The 23,587-nt window shown below is 34.6% G+C and overlaps 1 protein-coding gene across 4 annotated transcripts in view; it reads left to right on the top strand.

The window, feature by feature from the left end:
* LOC127867791 (uncharacterized) overlaps positions 1-23,587 on the top strand; it is a 97,528-nt gene that overhangs the window by 25,488 nt on the left and 48,453 nt on the right. The gene's annotated exons all lie outside the window — the stretch shown is intronic.

Here is a 23,587-nt window from a genome sequence, read left to right as displayed (position 1 = left end):
AATTAAACTACTTCAAAATGTATAAATCAAGCAATATTGTTTTTCCTATATGAAAGTAACTTAACGCTCAATTTACCAAATTAACCGCTATAGATAATATCCAAATAGTGAAAGTAAAAGCCCTGTGTGAATACATTTCTGTCGAGATATTGCAAAATCCATCAATAAACGACAACGTTATGGATGACACAGCAAGCTTCGCACAGACGTACAAATGAAAAGATGTACAAATTGACAGCTCAGGGCCGCCTTCTGCAAAAGGGTACGGGAATACAGTTGAACTAGTATTAACACGTTAACATTCGTATTCGATCAAAAATAGCATGTAATAAATTCTTTCAAAATCTATGTATAAATAACATTATATGGTACATATGCAATTACAAAGCAAACAAATAGTACACACACCTGTTATCCATCCGGGTTTAATGTACCATAATATCATCTTGTTTTCCTTGCCCTGGAGAGTTTTATTTTCAACAATGCTCGATCTTACCGGTATCTCGTGCACCGAGACCATTTGGGAGACATTTGATGTTGTTGGAAGTCTGAGAGGCGCAGTGACGTTTGTCGACTCTCCCCGGTTTCTTCAGTATATGGCAACTTTAACTGTCGGACAAAGTTTGTTGATTTTAAGGCCGATCGTCCAATAATTATTACTAAAGCTAAACCAGAAATCAGTAAAACAAATTTTACTATCCGCTTGTTCACACGCATCCTTGCTTTTCAATAACCAACACAGTAACTTTCTTTTGCAAAACTATAATGAACATATTCTCGATGTTGAAGTTAATTCATTGGTTTGACGGGTGATCCATATGGGTGAGTTCAGGGAAATATTATCTGCGTATGAATGATTGATTATGTTATTTCACTTTTATGGCTTTTAGTGGGGATCTAATCTTGTTAGACCATCTCAACAAAGTTGCTTGCTTTATTCTGGATCGATAGATTATAAATAATTTATTTTTTGGTATAAATAAAATTAAATATAAAACGCAAGTAACGTTCATACATTTATAAACTTTACATCGGTAGGATTCTACCGTGATGTTTTTACATTCTTGCAGGTTTATATGTCTTTTTGGCGTGTTGTCGAGTTGGTGAATTCCAAACTCGTCAAGTCCGAAACATAAAAGAGTGACATATATAACCGCAAGAATAACAAAAACATGTATGTGTCGTTCTGGAAGGTAGATTTGTCGTTCTGGAAGGTAGATGTGTCGTTCTGGAAGGTAGATGTGACGTTCGTTCTTGAAGGTAGATGTATCGTTCTGGAAGGTAGATGTGTCGCTCTGGAAGCAAGATGTGACGTTCTGGAAGGAAGATGTGTCGTTCTTGGAGGTAGATGTGTCGTTCTGTAAGGTAAATGTGCCGTTCTGAACGGTAGATGTATCATTCTGGAAGGAAGATGTGTCGTTCTGGAAGATAGATGTGACGCTCTGGAAGGTAGATGTGTTATTCTGGGAGGTATATGTGTCGTTCTGGAAGGTAGATGTGTCGTTCTGGAAGGTAGAGTTGATATTCTGGAAGGTAGCATGGTCGTTCTGAGAGGTAGATGTGACGTCCTGGAAGGTAGTTGTATCGTTCTGGGAGGTAGATGTGTCGTTTTGGAAGTTAGATGTGTCGTTCTTGAAGTTAGATGTGACGTTCTGCTAGGTAGATGTGACGTTCTGGGAGGTAGATGTGACGTTCTAGAAGATAGATGTGTCGTTCTTGAAGGTAGATGTGTCGTTCTGAAAGGTAGATGTGTCGTTCTGAAAGGCAAATGTGTCATTCTAAAAGGAAGATGTGTCGTTCTGGAAGGTAGATGTTTCCTTCTGGAAGGTATATGTGTCGTTGTGGAAGGTAGATGTGTCGTTCTGGACGGTAAATGTGTCGTTCGGGAAGGTAGATGTGTCTTTTTTCGCAATGGTGTGTTTGCGGCTTTAAAGATCGCAGCCACGAAAAAACGACTAATATACCCGCCCGAACGAAGATACTACGGCAATACGACAATTTGACTTGTGTCCTGATGCAGTATAACCACCAACATTTTCAGTCAGAATGATACATCTAGAGCGCCACCACGTCAACACAGCAAAATACGACCAACAAGAACGAAGATGAAGAAGGCGCCAAATAAGCTTGTTCTTGCGACCATTTGTTGACATGCAATAATTATGTAATAATTGATGGTCATGGGTGGATGGGTGGATGAGTGGATGAGTGGATGGGTAGATGGATGGACGGGTGGACGGGTGGACGGGTGGATGGGTGGAAGGGGTGGCGGTAATGATAAGAAATGGACCAGATGAGAGAGAATATAGATGATATACCGCTGCAACCTTGTTCTATGATATGCTCGATTAAATCAGACATCGAACATGTTTAATTAAATTATGATGATTTGTCGACTTAGATCATGTCGACCAAATAATTTTACGGGAAAAGCCGGAAACATTTACGTCGAGACTTCAACTCAATGTCGTCATGGCGAGTAAAATTAAGAGGGAGAAACCTACAAAACTATGACGACATACCATGTTATTTCACAGTAAGTCGATATAAACTAAACCAGCATGACCATATTATTGGGGTGTACCATATACGCTTCCATATTTTTCACTCTCAATTTTACACGCCATAACGACATTAAGTAAAAGACTCGACGTAAATATTTCCGGCTTTTCGCGAAAACATATTTGGTCGACATGATCTAAGTCGACAAATCAATATAATTTCTGGCGTCATGGTCTTGTGAAAATGACTTGCCATAATAGTTGTGGTCGACACGATGAGTTGTTTTTTACGCCATGACACCTTTTTCATATCATGCCGTCATAGAATGTTGACATCATCACAGCATCAGGGTGTACCATATACGCTTCCATAGAAAACTTATGTTTGTAAGGTGTATCATAATCAAACTATTTTTCGATACCATCACATTGTTTGTACCGGCAAAACAGAAAAATAGCTCTTGTTCGGTAAAGGTATGATTTTTCCGGGAATAATTTATGCAAAAGTAATATACAAGTCTTAGACCTTTACCTTATTCTTTAAAACATTGTACTTATGAAAACAACAACGTATTACTGCTGTCAGGCAATCATTAGCTAATTGTGCAATAGACGTTATGATCGATTTAAGCCCCCTGTCAGCATCTCCAATAATATTCACGTCTTGTTCATGTATGAAAATTAAAATACTTAATTACGTAATTATATGAAAGTGCATTACATTCTGACTATAGCATACAATGATGGAAATTGTGCAAAAGTGTGTAGAGTTCTAATGAAGATGCTGTATGCATTTATATTATTTATTTAAATCACGTAATCTTTACATCATACAAAAATATAATTTTTGATTCAATCAATCCATGATTATTGAAGGATATCGCAATAGTTTTCAAATCATCTCCGGTCTTAACGCTTCTATATACAGAATCATACACTTTTGTGAGTGTTAGTATCTGATTTAAACGACATTGGGGGTATATGCGCATTCTATCGAATAATAGATATCCTTCAAAGTAAACGAACTATTTTATTCTTCTATTAAGATATAAAACCTTTTTGCCTTTATGACGATATCAATCAAAGTAAAATTTCGTGGTGTTATTTAAATGCTTTTGACTTTCCTTAAACATACTTTTACATCAATACGTGTATTGTTGGGAAATATATTTTGTTCATGTGAACAACTCTTCTGAAACGTAAGGGAACTGTCCGAATATCTAGTATTATGAAATGATTATTTCTCTAAATGGTTTAATACAAAGAAGTAAAACTCATGTTGCTCCAGCAGTATTGCATTCTATACACGTTCGTGGTCCTTTATTTACAGCACGTAACCAATTGCCAAAACAGTACTGCAGAATACGAAACAACATACACACATAGTAGAATAAAGCTGGGGCCCTGGAACGGTCAATGCTAAGAACTGGGGAATGTTAAAATATCTAGTCATGTGAAAAGTATTTCTTTTAATGGATTAAATCATGTCAAGCATTAAAAATGTATGGAGACGAGTATTTAAAGAATAAATATAACATTTGTGTTGGCATTGAATAAAACGGTTTGAGCTTGTGCAAGTCATTTTAACCTTTAAGTTTAGCCTAATGACTTTACCTTGACATACGCCATTTGGTAGTTTGAGCGAAACTTAAGCTCAGATAGGCTTATATTGAAATCAATAAATTGTGAAATCCTTTAACACAACGAGAGATTAAGTGGTTGCGTAATTCGGGATTGACTACTTTACCGACTGATAGAAAGATCGAACGAATGGAAAAATGAGTCCTGAATATATACCTGTATGGAAACACCTTTCTGTAATTTGGTTTTAAGGACACTAAACATAAATGTCGACACTCAGCATGAACTTAAGTGGGTACGTACCGATTGAATAAAAAACAAACACAAAACATAAAATGCTTGATATAATGTTGAATCGGTTTCCTAAAAACATTTGACCATATGTACGGTTTTGGGCAATATTATGTCCGTGTTGTAGAGAAATTGGGCATGCAGCCCCAAAACAATACACACGTCAACAATTTTTTCCTGTGCGTGCAACAAAATCTTTTGAAAAATTATAGCTTGTACTTTAGTTTTAGAAATCATAGAAACATTTTTTTTTTCGTCTTAAATGGGCCTTTTCACAGATTTTGGCATGTTTTGAAGTTTGTCATTAAATGCTTTATATTGATTAATGTAAACATAAAATCTTAAAAGCTCCAGTAAAAAAAAATCAAAAATAAAATTTAAAAAAGGAAAAAAATGTAGCCCGCAGCAGGGCTCGAACCAGTGACCCCCGGAATCCTGAAGTAAAAACGCATAAGCCAATGAGTATATTTTATACGTAATATAAGCAATCTCCGTAGTTTCACAAATTTAAACGACAACATCAGAACTCTCCAAATTATTCAATCGTTTCGCGTTGCAACGCTTTATAATTTTTAGGTTTTAAAAACGTCAAAAGATGCATATAATGGCTATATTAGACCATGGCAAATGTTCAGTAATACTGTTTCCACACAACTATCATAAAAAAACCGAAAATTTGCGAATCTGAAACAACTTTTTACAATTTTGTTAATTTACCAAACCGTGAAAAGATCCCTTTAACGTTGACATCTGTAAGCATGAAATTTGTGTTGTGACGGTTACAATGCGAGTTTCTGCATTGATTAAATGTGGATTTTGGGATTTCATTAAACGATATACTGTGAAACCATTATTATTCGTCAGACATTAATTTTCGTCTTTTCGTCCTTCGACCGATGGACGAATTCAAGATCCTAACGAACAATCATGTCCCATATTGGAAACAAATAAGACTGAATTACCGTAGGCATGAGGCATTTAAATCCAGCGTAATCCACGCATATACACAGGGCTCGAAATTAACACTCGCAAAATGCGAGTAAAAAAGATTGCAAGGTAAGTTATAAGCCTCTAGTATTTTTTGCAAGTAAAGAAATAGTGAAAAAAACGAGTTATATTGCTAAATGCGTTCGACGGCATGAAAGCTAAACCGTAGGTCAATTTTTTGAACGTCCGAATACCCATATGCGGAAGCGCGCACCTTGTTTGTAGACTGGTATTCTTATAGTACAGATACCCGGATGGTATTGATACAAAGAACATGAAACAGTCGACTATTCACACTCAAGTTAAATCCGGTTTTGAAGCAAAGGGGTGTACATTAAACAGTGTACTGACAACTGACATTTCCTGTAAAACGCGAATGCAATAAGGCAGTATCGAATGCATCGACTTCGTTTAGGTAGAATAGTGTTGATTAGCGCTAATTGTTAACAACTTTATAACCCATTGTGTGTATTGTGTTTTTCAGGGGTGTTGCAGATTATACAGTCAACACGCGGCGAATCCGGATTAAAGACAATATTATTAAAAATATAAGGGACAGTTACTTTCAACTGAAAAAACAGACTTGTTAATTGGCATATGCCAAACAAGGCCCACCTCCTGCAAGTGACTACAAAGTGTCACCCCTCTTTCCCCAGAACAAATTTTTCGAAACCGCGTATTACATGTATTACAAACATTACAAACAAATCGGACGCTTTTTTTTCAAAACCAGAAATGGACGAATTAAAGTGCTGACGAAAAAGTCATTTTTTTTAAAAGGACGAAATTTCGTGCTGACGAAAATAAATGGTTTCACAGTAAGTTGTATGGACTGTTACCTTTAGTGTATAAACGTCTGTCTTTTTCGATACAGGATATAGCTTGGGCTAAAAATGTTTAAGCATACTAATTACATCCATTAGCGACAACGAATGAAATAAACCACCACGTGTCACTGCTTTTTAAAACGAAGGTAGCCTATTACAAAAAGGCACTGTCGTCGACAAGAAAGAATTTTCAATGATAATAAGGCTCTGCTTTCGTAAAGGGAGGACAGGGACTGATACGATAATGATCGTTCATAGACCGGTAAACTCTTCTATTCGAATCCAAGTTGTTCAACTTGCACATAGGATGCAAAACGATTTACTGTAGCTGGCTTCATTGAAAGTATTATGCCCAATCCAGACAAACTGGTGCGTATTTTGCAACATTTCAATATATTTATCTTTATTATTTCCCAGGACTTTCAGATGAGCAGCCATTTTGGTCGCGTTTTTGAAATCCGCGGTGTCTATGTAGCTTGACAAGATGAATATTTCAACCTACGTACTAAACTTGCTAAATAGGCTAAATAGGATAAATAGATAAACTCCACACACGTCCGAGGTGTCTATGTAGGAATTATTCGGAAGCAAACGCTTGTAGTCTGCTCCACCTTGATGACGTCATAATTGTAGTTGGAAAAGTATGGAAACGTATATGGTACACCCTGATACTGTGATGATGTCAACATTCTATGACGGCATGATATGAAAAAGTAGTCATGTCGTCAAAAATAACTCATCGTGTCGACTAAAACAACGATGGCAAGTCATTTTCAAAAGAGCATGACGCCTAAAATTATGTTGATTTGTCGACATAAGATATGTTGTCAAGACGTAAACAATCCGCATGTTGGAATAAGAGCCTAAATTTCTGACAATATTTTATCCTTTAGCCGTTTTGTAAATTTAACTATTTCTGTGTTGTTTACTGTATGACGGCATATATCTTGATGACTTGCAAGTAACAAAATGTTGACATGGCGATATAACTGAAGGAGTCGATATATTTTATGTGGACAAATGGTGTTGTTTAAAAATTATGGAATCGTATATGGTACCCAAATAATATGGTTATGCCGGATTAGATTATATCGACTTACTATGAAATAACATGGTATGTCTTCACAGTTTTGTATGGAAACGTATATGGTACACCCTGATACTGTGATGATGTCAACATTCTTTGACGGCATGATATGAAAAAGGTGCCATGTCGTCAAAAATAACTCATCATGTCGACTAAAACAACGATGGCAAGTCATTTTCAAAAGAGCATGACGCCTAAAATTATGATGATTTGTCGACATAAGATATGTTGCCAAGACGTAAACAATCCGCATGTTGGAATAAGAGCGTACATTTCTGACAATATTTTATCCTTTAGCCGTTTTGTAAATTTAACTATTTCTGTGTTGTTTACTGTATGACGGCATATATCTTGATGACTTGCAAGTAACAAAATGTTGACATGGCGATATAACTGAAGGAGTCGATATATTTTATGTGGACAAATAGTGTTGTTTAAAAATTATGGAATCGTATATGGTACCCAAATAATTTGGTTATGCCGAATTAGTTTATATCGACTTACTGTGAAATAACATGGTATGTCTTCATAGTTTTGGGTTTCAAAATCTGTGTTAGGGTTTCAAAAAATGCTCATAACTTCTATGTCGCTTCAGATGTAACCTTCATAGTTGGTAAGCATGTGTAAATGGACAAGACCTTACCATACGCACATAATGTTTGACCCCTTTTACCTTGACCTTGAACTTAGGGTCCGCGTTTAGGATTCAAAATCAGCGTTCAGGTTTCGAAAAATGCTCATATGCTCTATCAAAGCATTTTTTCGGGGGCATATGTCATCCTATGGAAACAGCTCTTCTTCATTCAACTTTAACCATTTCTATAACTCTCAAAACTTTTAAATGAAAGTACAAAACACTGTTATTCATGTCAATGTAATCATTTTGATTCGATGAGTTATTACCCATAATGTTTGTATGTCTGCACTCAGCAGTCACTAATTGAATTTGTATAAAAAATATAGAAGTACCAAGATGCGCGTACGGTCACATATGTATATATGGTAATGCATACGTACGTACGTACGTACTAATTGAATTTGTATTAAAATATAGAAGTATACATACATACGCACGCACGCACGCACGCACGCCCGCCCGCGCGCACGCACGCACGCACGCACGCACACACACACACACACACACACACACACACATACATACTATTGATCCTTTCAATGCCTATGTCAACACATTGGCTGCCCAGTGTTTAGCTCACATAAGCACTTAAGTGCTCATGGTAATATTTGATCGACCTGTGTCCGTCGTGAAACTATGCCTTGTGAACACTAGAGACCGCATTTCTTGTCCGATCTTCATGAATCTTTTTCAGGGCATTTATTCAAATCATACCTCAACCGAGTTCTAAACTGGTCATGTGGGGTCGGAAACAAGGTCACTTGGTCAAAAAAATAAAGACCTTGTGAATACTCTAGAAGTCACTTTTACTTTGCTAAAATGTTTGTGTAAATGATATGTCGCTTCTTGAGTTGGAAAATGGTTCTGGTATGTTGAAAAACATGGCCGCCAGGGGGGCGGGGCAGTTTTCCGGACATGGCTATAAAGTTACATTGTTATGCACATTTTTCCCTATCATGAAACTTGGTCAGAATTTGGTTTTATTGATTTCATGGACGAGTTCGAAAATGGTCGAGATCGGTGGGAAAAATGGCTTTTAGGGGGTGGGGCAGTTTTCTCTATATGTATAGTTTGTTTGAAACTGGTTCTGGCTGTCAAAAAACATGGCCACCGTGAGGTCATTTTCCATATATTTTATGTAGTAAAAGAAGCTTGTGAACACCCTTAAAGACACTTTTTTGCAAATCATTATGAAACTGTTTTTCTTTTTTTTCCAGTGTGTATATGTATACATACTGTCATGCCCTATATTGTTTATGAAAACATGTGTTTATGTACATGTACATAGTTCATTTTTACCGTTTATGTTTTGCATCTAAATGACTATGTCACTGTTATTTAATGCTTTTATTGGATGCTGTGTGGAAGTTAGAGCTGATAACAGCCGATGCCTACCTTTTGCGCTTCTTTATTATTTGTAATATCCTTTTTAAAAGTCTCATTTTATTAGTGTCTGTTAATGTGGCAGCCATTTTTGCATAAACAGGAAGTTGATTTCCTGATGCTGACATAAGTGCACTCTGGGTAGTTTACAGTGACTACAGTATTTTGACAGACTAGTCATACGATATCATTTGTTAGATACTCGTATTCCTTCTTAAAAATTGTTTAAAAAGGTAATAGTTGTCTTTATAAATGATTTATTTATTTAATTGATATGTATTTGACTTCTGTTTCATAGTAATATTGTCAGAAATATCGTTTTAATATCAGTGACATTTACCGTGTCAGGAACGCTCAAATTCTATTGTGCACTCTTGCGCGCTTTGCTGCGCGTTGTTTGTGCGATTTTTGTGCACAATTCATATGTGCGCTTTTACGTTATTATTGCACAACGTTATGTGTGCGCTTTTGGAGAGTATAAAAGGCACTGAAAATTCTCATTCAAAGACTCTGAACTTTGTTTTCCTAGGTGTGAGACCTATTTTATTTTTCTTATATAAGCATTTAAAATACAGTTTTCAATAAGACTTAGCTATTAAAATTAAGGCTGAATTTTATAAATACTTAAAAATTGCATTTGTCATCTTTTTAGAACATTATAAAATAGAAAGTGCAAATACTTAACATGACACATGTACGTGTATATTGCTGTATTATAATGTAAATGTCTGAAAATTAATCTGTCTGTTAAGAAATATATATATTGAAAGTTGTTATTTATTTATTCGTTATGAATGAATAAAATTTAGAAAGGTTATAACTCTTGAGTTTGTATATTTTTTTGACAATTTTAAAACAACTGAATAGGCAAAATGTTATTCTTAGTTTACTGTTTATCAGAGTCCATTTTAGTTCCATGTTAAACTTGAACAAAAGCTTCAAGTTTGGAAAAGTTAAAGAAATTGAAGTAAAATCACAGCTACCGCTCGGCTCGTGACAATACGTTGCAACGCTTTATAATTTTAAGGTTTTCAAATCGTCAAAAGATATATATAATGGCTATATTGGACTATGGTAAATGTTCAGTAATACTATTACCTCACAAATATCATAACTAAAACGAAATTTGCGAATCTGAAACAACTTTTTTCAATTTTATCAATTTACCAAACCGTGAAAAGATCCCTTTAATGATGCACATATTTTTTAGTGTGTATAGATAATCAATGCTGTATAAATGATGTAAACATTGTAATAACAGATGAAAATTCAATAATCCTCGCGTTTAATATCTATGTCTGTGATAAAATGGTATTAGAAAGTTCCCATTCTCTATCAAAGGATTCTTAATTGTTTTTTGTAATTGAAAATTTTCTCAAGTTATCATATTCATATTTGAGGTATTTCTTGGCTCCTGCTATGCTTGGAATGATGTTTTTGTTTAACACTTGTATTAGAATAGCTTTAAAAATAAAAATTACATTATTTATGGTACTAGCAGACTTCGTTAAATATCCAAAAGAAAAATTGTCTTATCAATAAATGGAAAAGATTATCCGGGTAGCATTTCGTCAATAATTGTTTTAGATATCTGACATTCCCAGAATAAATGTTCTAAAGTTTCATCACTTTGTTTGCATAAAGAACGTAATGGATCATTAGTAATTTTCATTTTATTTAAGAGACTATTTGTTCCAAGTATTCTGTGAGTTATTCTATATTTGAACCACTGCACTTTTACGTCATTGGTTATTAAAATGGTAGCTAAAATATGCAATTCCATTCTTTTTTATTACCTCTGGCATTAAGTTAAGTACACCATTTTGCTTTTTCTGATGGTTGTTCATTATTTTTATTTATAATGATGAATAGTCTTTTTGCTCCAGATTCTTTTTTCAGTAAAAGTTGTAATAAAGGGGGCAAAAAGGGTTTTATAATTTGTTGGGTGGGACAAGATACATTTTTCTTTCAAAAACTCATCTATTGCTTTTTTACCCCTGTTTAATGAATGGAATTTTTGGGCAAATTATACATTCTATTTATTTCATCTTAAGGAATAAAGGTTCCATTTTTAAATATATCCCCTATACAATGAATTCCAGCATCAAACCATGACCTAAAGAAAATACTTTTATTTCCTATTAATATGTTTGGATTGTAGAAAAGTGGATAATATAGAAACTCTTCTGTGTTTAAATCCAATTTATTACAATAAAGTGAGAAGCTTTTTAAAGCATCTACACAAAAAGGATTTCAAATTCTATTAGCTGTATTTAAAGCGTAATGATAACTGCAATTAAAGAGTTTATACTTATCAAAATACAGTTTGTGATGTCTATCCAATTTCCACTAAAGGATTGAAGTTTTTGTAGCCAGCGAAGTTTCAATGCTGGAATAAATGCATCCAAAATGATCATTTTTAAACCTCCTTCATTATGTTCTTTTACTATTTTTGTGAACTTTATTTTACTATGCCCATCCCAAATAAAACTGAGAATAGAAGATTTTATTGAATTTAATATGGTAATTGGTGGGTTGGGCAATGATGACACAATAACTGTTTTTATAATCACTATTTTGCTAATGTGTTAAAATTCTTCTTTTCCAATTTTTCAGAATGTTTTCCATTTTAACAATTTTTTCATCGTAATTTAATTGTTAACATTTTTGACGGGTCTACATGGAAATGTATTCCAAGCATTTTAAAGCTTTGTTTTATCCAATTTAGTTTCCATTTGGTTTTTATGGTATATGAACTATATTTGTTCTTGCCAATCCATACAACATTTGTTTTATCAAAATTAACATTAAGGCCTGAAATATATGCAAAATTATGTATAACAGTAAGTGTCTCATTTAGGGATTGTTCGGTACCGTCTTATAAAATAGTAGTATCATCAGCAAACAGGGACAATTTATGTTCAGTTCCCAAAATGGTTATACCTTTTATATTATTGTTATTTCTCAATGCAAGTGACAAAACTTCGGCACAGAGGATAAAAATGTAACATGAGATGAGATCTCCTTGCCTGCAGCCCCTTTCAATAGGGAAAAAGTTAGATAAGTATGTGTGTGTGTGTGTGTCTTTGTGTGTGTGTGTCTTTGTGTGTGTGTGTCTGTGTGTGTGTGTGTGTGTGTGTGTGTGTGTGTGTGTGTGTGTGTGTGTGTGTGTGTGTGTATGTGTGTGTGTGTGTGTGTGTGTGTGTGTGTGTGTGTGTGTGTGTGTGTGTGTGCGTGTGTGTGTGTGTGTGTGTGTGTGTGTGTGTGTGTGTGTGTGTGTGTGTGTGTGTGTGTGTGTGTGTGTGTGTGTGTGTGTGTGTGTGTGTGTGTGTGTGTGTGTGTGTGTGTGTGTGTGTGTGTGTGTGTGTGTGTGTGCGCGCGCGTGTGTGTGTGTGTGTGTGCGCACGCGTGCGTGCATCTGTGCACGTGCGTTGGTGTGTGAGTTCGCGTGCGTATGTGTAAAGTGTGTGTTTGTAAAATGTTTACAGCTTATGTGTTTCGAGTCGTTAGTACTCGATTTACACTGTAACCAAAAAAAGGGGACTGTGTCATATAACAATAGCAACAACAAGAAAAACAACACCATGGCACCTGTCGACTTAACGAAGCTCAATACTACTCGGTCCATACTAATATGCATACATGAACAAACGACTTATGTTTTACAATTATAATATTGTGCAATGGCATATTATGGGTAATTGTTTTATCACGCTATATTCCCCATTAGTATATCTAGGCCTCTAAATGAGCAAATATAAAAACATATATTACTACTACTTGCACGTGTGCGTGTGGATGGGTGTGTAAGTGTGTGTGTGTGTGTGCGCGCGCGTAAGCGTGTGTGTGTGTGTGTTTGTACATGCGTGCGTACGTTGCGTGTGTGAACTTACACCGTATGAGATTGGGTCTTATAACAATAGACATAGATTAAGATCGATTATATAAGTATGATATGCTTAAAAAAGTGCGTATCCTTATCGAATTAGAGAGAGAAAAAAAGTACTTAAATTAGGAGATTACAAACAATAAAAAACCAAGAGAACAACAGGATCAAAAAACACACAACACAGATATTAGGGTGGTCTAGTTAAAATGTCATGATTAAACTGGTACACGTATTACAAGTACGTGAATATAGACTGTTAATGATATGATATAGCAAAAAAAAAACACCGTCAGTTCTAACCCTATGTTACCGGCGTCGATTTGTGCTAGCTGAAACCCTGCTGGCGTACGATAGTGAAGCTACCGCCTTCGGCCATGGTTTGTTGAGCCACGTCGGAAAATGTTCGTAATCGATTATCTCAGAGCGCTCTTTACCTCTAAAGCGTGCATACAGCTTCCCATCGAACGACCACGCTCGCTCCACCGTCTCGGGGTCCTTATGCCTAACGGACGCTAGAACTTCAGCGTTCAATTTTGTCAGGTCTTCATTCAAGAAAATACCGGAACCTTTGAGTAGCTTTGCATTTCGCATAACATCCGATTTTGTTTGGCGCCGTATGAACCTGACGATGACCGGTCGGATCTTCTCTCGGTGATGTTTCCCTATCCTATGCGCTATGTCTATATCCTCCTTTTCAACGCGCCGACCAAGCTTGGAACTTAAAAGGGACGACACTTGTTAAGTCAACGCTATTGAGGACTGAAATTCTTCGTCTTCTTGTAGACCCGTAATTCGCAAATTGTTTCTACGGCTATACTGCTCGTGCTCATTTAAAATTTCTGCAGTACGCTTTTCTGAGTCATTCAGCTTTGTTTTCAGGTCTTGTAGCTCTTTGTCTTTGCTGTGTATTTGACAATGTAACGATTCAATTTCCTTTGTCTGGTCGAATATGTTGCATTCAATGATTTCCAACCTTTTGACGACTGAGCTCAAAAATTTATCTTTGACTTAATCAAACGTTTCCTTAATTATGGTACGAATAATGGAGGTGTCATCTTTCGTAAGGACTGTAGACAACTTGGAACTAATCTCTTCGAGCCGCGATTCTATTGAGCGAATTGATAAACTTCCATAGATTGTTGCTTGAAACTTTTCTGTTCAATTTTTTTCTTTTTCTTGTCTTTCTTGGACTTCTGCCCATTTAAACTTTCGAATATAGACGAGTCTAATGAGCTATTGTCTGTTAACTCGCTCGCAGTAGATGAATGCTGGCGTTTGTTCATGATTTCACAACTAACACGGGATTAACGGGACAGTATTCACAATTAACCCTTAAACACTCTTGTTCACTTAAGCTACTGTCACGGTGAACTATTAACATGTTTACTGATGCGTCACGGAGGCGCCAGACAATGACAATGACAATCACAATGACCTTATGCGTGTATACACATATAATGTCAATATCCAGAGTCTTTCTCACACCCCACCCGTCAATAGAAACATACAAAAGCTTGAGGAAAGGCCTTTTAAAAGTCACAAACCTCGTTTTATTTTTTACATGTCACATCCTGGTCAATAAACTTCACATCACTCACAAATGTTATTTGTGTGCCTCACGCGCGTTTTTTTTAGTTTTTAGAATTACATTTTAAATTGATGCTCACTCAAAACCGGAAGCGGATTGTCTTCATTATGAAACTTAGTCAGAAAATTGGTATTATTGTTTTTTTCAGACAAGTTCGAAATTGGTACTGATAGGTGGGGCAAAAATGGCCGCCATGGGGTGGAGCAGTTTTCTCTTTTCGTTTATAATGTAAACATGTAAAAACTCTAGAAGTTGCATTTTTATCCCAATCTTCATGAACTTTGGTCAAAGCGTATGTTTCCTTGATACTTTTGTTTTGTAAAATGGTTCTTGTTAATCAGTATTAAAAACCAGGTCGGGTAATTTTCTATATATGCTCATATTAAATACTTGGAAAGATCTTAACCTCGACTTGAAGTCAGCCTTTGTTATATAAATGTTCTGAATTATTTGCACACGAGTTTAACTCGTCTTTAATTTCATCTCATTCCCTCAGGTGTGCGACCCAGTGCCTCTTAGCCCTCTTATGTGTGTTACTTGTTTTTGTTGTTTAAGGACATATCACTTTCTGAAATAGTCAGAAGTGGTTAGAGTAATGTCAAATAATAATTCCTCATATTAGCATTCTATATTAAGTTTGAACCAATATGCAGAACTAAAATATCATATACTTCAGTGAACCATGAACCAGTTCTAATGAAATCTTTCAAAAAGAGTAAATAATCACATGATTTCACCTTATAAACCACTTTCTTCTTGTGCGTTGTAAGTCCTTGTTTATTTATTTTTCTATAAATCCATTGACACCAGCTGGAACCTACACTACTGTAGAAGATAATGTTAGAGTATGATTAAATATAACACACTAAAAACACTGAAAAACAAGATCATTTTTTGTAAGAAAAAAATGTAAACAACTTGAGTCTAAAAATAGTTGGGAAACGTATGGATGACCAGGATGACAAATATAAATTTGATTGAAACTTTTGGAAACAGTGTAAAATATCACTTTAACAAACACATTGATATATCATTATCTTTATAGTATTAACATACGCTATAAAATTAAAGGGTTTTTATTAACATGTTTCCAATATTTATGTATCTTTCATTTTTAAATTATCATTTCTGGCCCACCATACTTTTTAATTTCCCCAAACACTATAGTGGTGGGGACATATTGTTTTTGCGCTGTCTGTTGGTTTGTTTGTTTGAGTCAAACTTTAACATTTGCCATGACGTTTGCAATATTTAAGATAGCAACTTGATATTTGGCATGCATGTGTATCTCATGAAGCTGCACATTTTGAGCGGTGAAAGGTCAAGGTCATCCTTCAAGGTCAAAGGTCAAATATATAGCTTCAAAGCGGCGCAGAAGGGGACATAGTATTTCTGACAAACACATTTTTGCTCAAGTGTACTATTTTTTTACTCTAGTTGTAAATTTTTTCTTGCACAAAGGTATCCGTATTTCAGTGTTTCTAGTGTGTAATATTTAATAATACTCTAACATTATCTACTACAGTAGTGTAGGTTCCAGCTGGTGTCAACGGATTTATGAACAAAACAAGAAAATAAGGACTTCCAAAGCCCAAGAAGAAAGTGGTTTATAAGGTGATAACATGTTATTATATACTCTTTTTGAAAGATTACATTAGAACTGCTTCGTGTATCACTGAAGCATATGTTATTTTAATTGTGCACATGGTTCTAAACTTCATAATACAATGTTAATATAAGAAATTATTGTTTTACATTACCCCACTCACTTCTAACCTTTTCAGAAAGTGATATGTCCTTAACTTTGTTTTCATTTGTCTTACTTTTTCTGAATAAATACTGAAGAACAGTTTGAAACTCATTACCTGTTATGTTGTTTAATAAATCATCTTTTTAAATTTGATATTTAGAATTAGAGATTTATAATTTAAATTATCAGCTTCTATGCGAAGATTTGAAGGTCAACTTTTGTTAAATCTGAATAAAGTTTTTATTGAATCGTATATTAATGCTCACCATTATGTATCTGCTTGATACTTCACTGCAGCTATTAAAGTGTTATCTTGAACGCGCTTTCCGGTCTTATAAATGTAAGATGTTTAGTTATCTCTAGTTGAAAATGTGCATGTTTTGTGTGAGGAACTAATTTGCATATAGCCGAATTAAATACCAAAACTAACCTACTTACATCGATGAAGCGAAGAAAAAAGCGTTTCAATTCTTATACATGCAATTACGATTATCATTCTGCATATGTTTTCAATGGTTTGGCTAAAAGACAATATAATTTGGGATATATATTCGTGCATGAATTTAGTAGGCGCCCCTTTTACAATACGCAGTTTTGACTGTGTGCATGTCGCACATGGCATAATTAAACCAAGTTGTCCCACGCTCGATTTCCTCATGCGCTTCGTTGAGGCAACTCGCTTCATTGAATATTAAAGCCCAGTCAAATGATATACTATAGCCAATCAGAATAATGTACACTAGTGAAACATAGGGCAATTGTAATTATGTAATCAACTGCAAGAAAAATAAAATGTTATTAAAGTCAATCGTTACTTAAATATTCGCCGTGCATTTTTGTCGTTTTACAATGATGACTGCATGTAAAATTGGCGATTAAATGCATAATTCGCTTTCAATAATCCAGTTGAGTATATATATATTCGGTCAGACCATAGACCCATCTAGTCAAAGGGTACGTGTATCATAACTCATATAAAACTATACCGGCTCGTAAACAAATATTTCAAATTTTTGAAAATATTTTGGTAAGTAATGTGCGATGTGGACATAATATGGAAATAAAAGCAAACTACAACCTTACTAGCTTTGAAGACTGTTCATGTTTTGGTATTATTGACACAGCTGAGTAGGTGATTTCGCTTAAGTGCAAATTTTGACGGACAATGAAGAAAGACCGATCACATTGACTAGCCCTAAAATTGATCTACAAATAACCCAATTTTGTGTCACATTTGAATAATTTTCCATTTCCTCAAAAACGAATTATTTGACCATTAAAAAAATCTTATTGCAGTATGAACATTTATTTCAAACATGTACTATATACACTGGAGTTTCAGGAATAGAAAATCAAGTAAGAAAGTACAAAATAATCATAATATATATTTGCGACAGTGTTAATATTAAATATAAGATTTACAATAGTCGTTTTGTTTATTATATTGAAGTTTGAAATAAAATGTTAATAAATCTTTTAAAAGGACCATATTTTAAAAGGAACATTCCACAATTTACGAGGATTTCATAACTAAATGACCGCCATGTTTTCAAACAATTAGTAACGTCTCATTCATTCTTTTGCAATCTAACAATGAAATGAAGAACATTGTGAATCTGTTTTTGCCAAGTTTGCAATGTCTGTAAATGTATACAACAATATGAGTGAATTTATTTTAGCAAACAAAATAACAACGTTTAACTACTTCAAGATCAATTCCAATAACAAGAATATCAATTTTTGTTGCTTATCGAAACATTGTAAATAAAACTCGAAACGAAACTTACTTGAACTAAACTAACTTCACAATAAAATTTGCAAAATATAACCAATTTTTAAGCATATATTTGTGCATATGTAATTAGTAACCATCCAATATTTCAGTGAAGGCAAAGAACAAAGAAGTCGCACTTTCAATCGAATCAGGAACTGGCAGTTGCTCCCGCTGCATTTCACACACATGTTCTAGGACGGGTATGAAGTCATCTTTACACTCAAACTGCGGTTTCTTTACAAAGTATCTCTCTTGAATACGATCAATGGTTTCCAATTCGCAAGGAAACCGAAATGAAAAACCTCAGCGCAACTAAGACACAAATCTGCAATATAAAAACAAGTTGTGAGTCGTTAAACACACGTTTTGCATGCATTAGTTAAAGAGAAATATCTAACCGAATCAATCGAGATTTAAACCATCTAAATGCCCATAAAATCCAACGAACACATTAATATTTATTGTTTGCAAATGTTATTTTTACCTTTATACCAAGCATTCCTGATGTAAAAATGGACTGTCTGAGGCCTTGCGTGTTTCAAAAGAATATACCAGAAACTAAACATCTGTTCGACGCCGGAAGTCATGAACCAATGTTGCAATAATGTGATGATGTCGAAATTCTATGACGACATGATATGGAAAAGGTGTCATGGCTTAAAAAATTAACTCATTGTGTCGACTAAAACTATGATGGCAAGTCATTTTCACAAGTACATGACGTCAAAAATTATGTAGATTTGTCATCTTAGATCATGTCGACCAAATATATTTTCGAGAAAAGCCGGAAAAAATTACGTCGAGACTTCAACTTAATGTCGTTATGACGAGTAAAATTAAGGTGGGAAAAGCTACAAAACTATGTCGACATACCATGTTATTTCACAGTAAGTCGGTATAAATTATTCCGGCATTTCCACATTATTGGGGTGTACCATATACGTTTCCGTAGTTTTGGGTTTTAAAATCTGTGTTAGGGTTTCAAAAAATGCTCATCACTTCTTTGTCGCTTCAGATGTAACCTTCATATTTGGTAAGCATGTGTATATGGACAAGACCTTACTATACGAACACAATGTTCGACCCCTTTTACATTGACCTTGAACTTAGGGTCCGCGTTTAGGTTTCAAAATCAGCTTTCAGGTTTCGAAAAATGCTCATAACTTCTATCAAAGCATTTTTTCGCGGGCATATGTCATCCTATAGAGACAGCTCTTCTTTATTCAACTTTAACCATTTCTATGACTCTCAAAACATTTAAATGAAAGTACAAAACACTGTTATTCGTGTTAATGTAATCATTTTGATTCGATGAGTTATTGCCCATAATGTTTGTATGTCTGCACTCAGCAGTCACTAATTGAATTTGTATAAAAAATATAGAAGTACCAAGATGCGCGTACGGTCACATATGTATATATGTAAATGCATACGTACGTACGTACGCATTTATTGAATTTGTATTAAAAAATATAGAAGTATACATACATACGCACGCACGCACGCCCGCCCGCCCGCACGCACGCACGCCCGACCGCCCGCCCGCACGCCCGCACGCCCACACGCCCGCACGCATGCACGCACGCACGCACGCACGCACGCACGCACACACACACACACACACACACACACACACACACACACATACATACATACATACATACATACATACATACATACATACATACATACATACATACATACATACTATTGGTCCTTTCAATGCCTATGTCAACAAATTGGCTGCCCAGTGTTTAGCTCACATAAGCACTTAAGTGCTCATGGTAATATTTGATCGACCTGTGTCCGTCGTGAAACTTTGCCTTGTGAACACTAGAGACCGCATTTCTTGTCCGATCTTCATGAATCTTTGTCAGGGCATTTATTCAAATCATACCTCAACCGAGTTCTAAACTGGTCATGTGGGGTCGGAAACAAGGTCACTTGGTAAACAAAATAAAGACCTTGTGAATACTCTAGAAGTCACCTTTACTTTGCTAAAATGTTTGTGTAAATGATATGTCGCTTCTTGAGTTCGAAAATGGTTCTGGTCGGTTGAAAAACATGGCCGACAGGGGGGCGGGGCAGTTTTCCGGACATGGCTATAAAGTTACATTGTAAGTCACATTTTTCCCTATCATGAAACTTAGTCAGAATATTGGTTTTATTGATTTCATGGACGAGTTCGAAAATGGTCAAGATCGGTGGGAAAAATGGCTTTTAGGGGGTGGGGCAGTTTTCTCTATATGTATAGTTTGTTTGAAACTGGTTCTGGCTGTCAAAAAAACTTGGCCACCGTTGGGTTATTTTCCATATATTTTATATAGTAAAAGAAGCTTGTGAACACCCTTTAAGACACTTTTTTGCAAATCATTATGAAACTTTTTTTTCCAGTGTGTGTATATATATATTATATATATGTATTCTGTGAGTTTTTCTATATTGGAACCACTGCACTTTTGCGTCATTGGTTATTAAAATGGTAACTAAAATATGCAATTACATTCTTTTTCATTACCTCTGGCATTAAGTTAACCCATTTTACACCATTTTGCTTTTTTTGATGGTTGTTCATTTTTTTTATTTGTAATGATGTATAGTCTTATTGCTCCAGATTCTTTTTTCAGTAAAAGTTGTAATAAAGGGGGCAAAAAGGGTTTTATAATTTGTTGGGTGGGACAAGATACATTTTTTTTTCAAAAACTCTTCTATTGCTTGTTTACCCCTGTATGGAATTTATGGTCAAATTATACATTCTATTTATTTCATCTAAAGGAATCAAGGTTCCATTTTTAAATATATTCCCTATACAATGAATTCCAGCATCAAACCATGACTAAAGGAAAATACTTTTATTTCCTATTAATATGTTTGGATTGTAGAAAAGTGAATAATATAGAAACTCTTCTGTGTTTAAATCAAATTTATTACAATAAAGTGAGAAGCTTTTAAAACATCTACCCAAAAAGGATTTCAAATTCTATTAGCTGTATTTAAAGCGTAATGATAACTGCAATTAAAGAGTTTATACTTATCAAAATACAGTTTTGTGATGTCTATCCAATTTCCACTAAAGGATTGAAGTTTTTGTAGCCCGCGAAGTTTCAATGCTGGAATAAATGCATCCAAAATGATCATTTTTAAACCTCCTACATTATGTTCTTTAACTATTTTTGTGAACTTTATTTTACTATGCCCATCCCAAATAAAACTGAGAATAGAAGATTTTATTGAATTTAATATGGTAATAGGTGGGTTGGGCAATGATATGAACAGGTGATTGAATAATGACACAATAAGTATTTTTATAATCACACTTTTTCTAATGTGTTAAAAGTCTTCTTTACCAATTTTTCAGAATGTTTTCCATTTTAACAATTTTTTCATCGTAATTTAATTGTTAACATTTTTGACAGGTCTACATGGAAATGTATTCCAAGCATTTTAAAGCTTTGTTGCATCCAATTTAGTTTCCATTTGGTTTTTATGGTATATGAACTATATTTGTTCTTTCAAATCCATACAACATTTGTTTTATCAAAATTAACATCAAGGCCTGACATATATGCAAAATTATGTATAACAGTAAGTGTCTCATTTAGGGATTGTTCGGTACCGTCTTATAAAATAGTAGTATCATCCGCAAACAGGGACAAATTATGTTCAGTTCCCTGAATGGTTATACCTTTTATATTATTGTTATTTCTCAATACTAGTGACAAAACTTCGGCACAGAGGATAAAAATGTAACATGAGAGGGGATCTCCTTGCCTGCAGCCCCTTTCAATAGGAAAAAAGTTAGATAAGTACCCACACTGAAAAACGGCTGATTTAGAATCTTTATATAAAACCTCAAACCAACGTTTTATGTCAGGACCGAAATTTAAGAAAGAAAGTGTACTTTGTACAAAGGACCAGGCCAATAATCGTACGCCTTTTCAAAATCAATTAGGAGAAGTAAGACTGGGATCTCGTTTTCTTCAGTACAGTGCATAATGTCATAAATTAACCTAGTATTTTCCCCTATGTATCTCCCTTAAATAAAACCTGTCTGGTGGTTATGAATTAACTTGTCAATAAATAATTTAAATCTGTTAGCTATTACTCCAGATGCAATTTTATAAACAGTATTTAAAAGAGTAATTCGACGCAATTTTTTATATGAAGCCAAGATTTTTCACCCGTTGGAATACAGGTTATGATACCTTGAGTTTGTGTTATAGATAAATGACCACACTTATAAGCTTCATTTAATTATCTGACAATAAAAGTACCATTTTTTTCAAAGCATTTGATAAAATTCTGCACTGAAGCCAGAACTGCCACGGCTTTTATTATGTGACATCTTTTTTAAAACAGTTGAAGCTTCCTCTAAAGTTATAATACCATCGATTAAAATGGACTCACTCTGGTTTAATTTTGGGCAATTTATGTCTTTTACATAGTTATTAAAGTCTTCACTACTGCAATCATTATTTTGTTTATAAAGAGACTGATTATACGATGCTATTGAATTAAGAAAACCGGTTTGGTCAGTTATTTCACTATCATCTTCATTTTTAGTTGATATATTGATGTTGTTATTGCATTATATTGTTCAAGGCTACAACAATATCTAGGTGACTTTTCATCTTGTTAAGTCCACTGAAATTTGAATCTTAGCATGTATCCTTTTAAATGTGTGCTCTGAATATTTGTATTTCCGTTTTCAAATTTTCAAGTTCTTCAGAGTTTTCATCTCGGAAGTTTTCTTTCAACTCTTTAATTCTTGTTAATAATTTGCTTTCTATAAGTTTTGTTTCTCCTTTTTATAAGACCCATATGAAATAGATTTTCCCCTTAATTCCATAAGCAGGGTTTTTAGTAAAAGTTGATCACTTATCGTAAACTGTAATTCACTGTCGGGAATATCGTTTATATTTTGATAACTATAAATGGAAAGTGCGTATTGAAGTTTAACATCATCATTTTTTTGTTGATTTCCTGTACATACACAATGTCTGACAGTAAAGAATTATTATGTTTCCAAAGACCTGGTTTATGAGGAATGTTACTAAAGGTTAAGTTTAAAGTAATTATCGAGTGTTGCAAGAACTCTGAAGTGATTAAAAATAGATCCAGCCTAGCCTGTTGTATCGGATTTTATATTTACCAGGTAACAATATTTGTATAAATAAAGTTTAAAAAATATATTATACATTTAGATGGGATAATAATATGAACATTTTTTTTATAAATTGTCAGTAGCAAAGAGTACATGGTCAAAAACGAAAAATTGAGAACGCTTCCCGC

The sequence above is a fragment of the Dreissena polymorpha genome, chromosome 2 (assembly GCF_020536995.1).
Source record: "Dreissena polymorpha isolate Duluth1 chromosome 2, UMN_Dpol_1.0, whole genome shotgun sequence".
Lineage (NCBI taxonomy): Eukaryota > Metazoa > Mollusca > Bivalvia > Myida > Dreissenidae > Dreissena > Dreissena polymorpha.
This window is presented reverse-complemented; position numbering and strand designations above follow the sequence as displayed.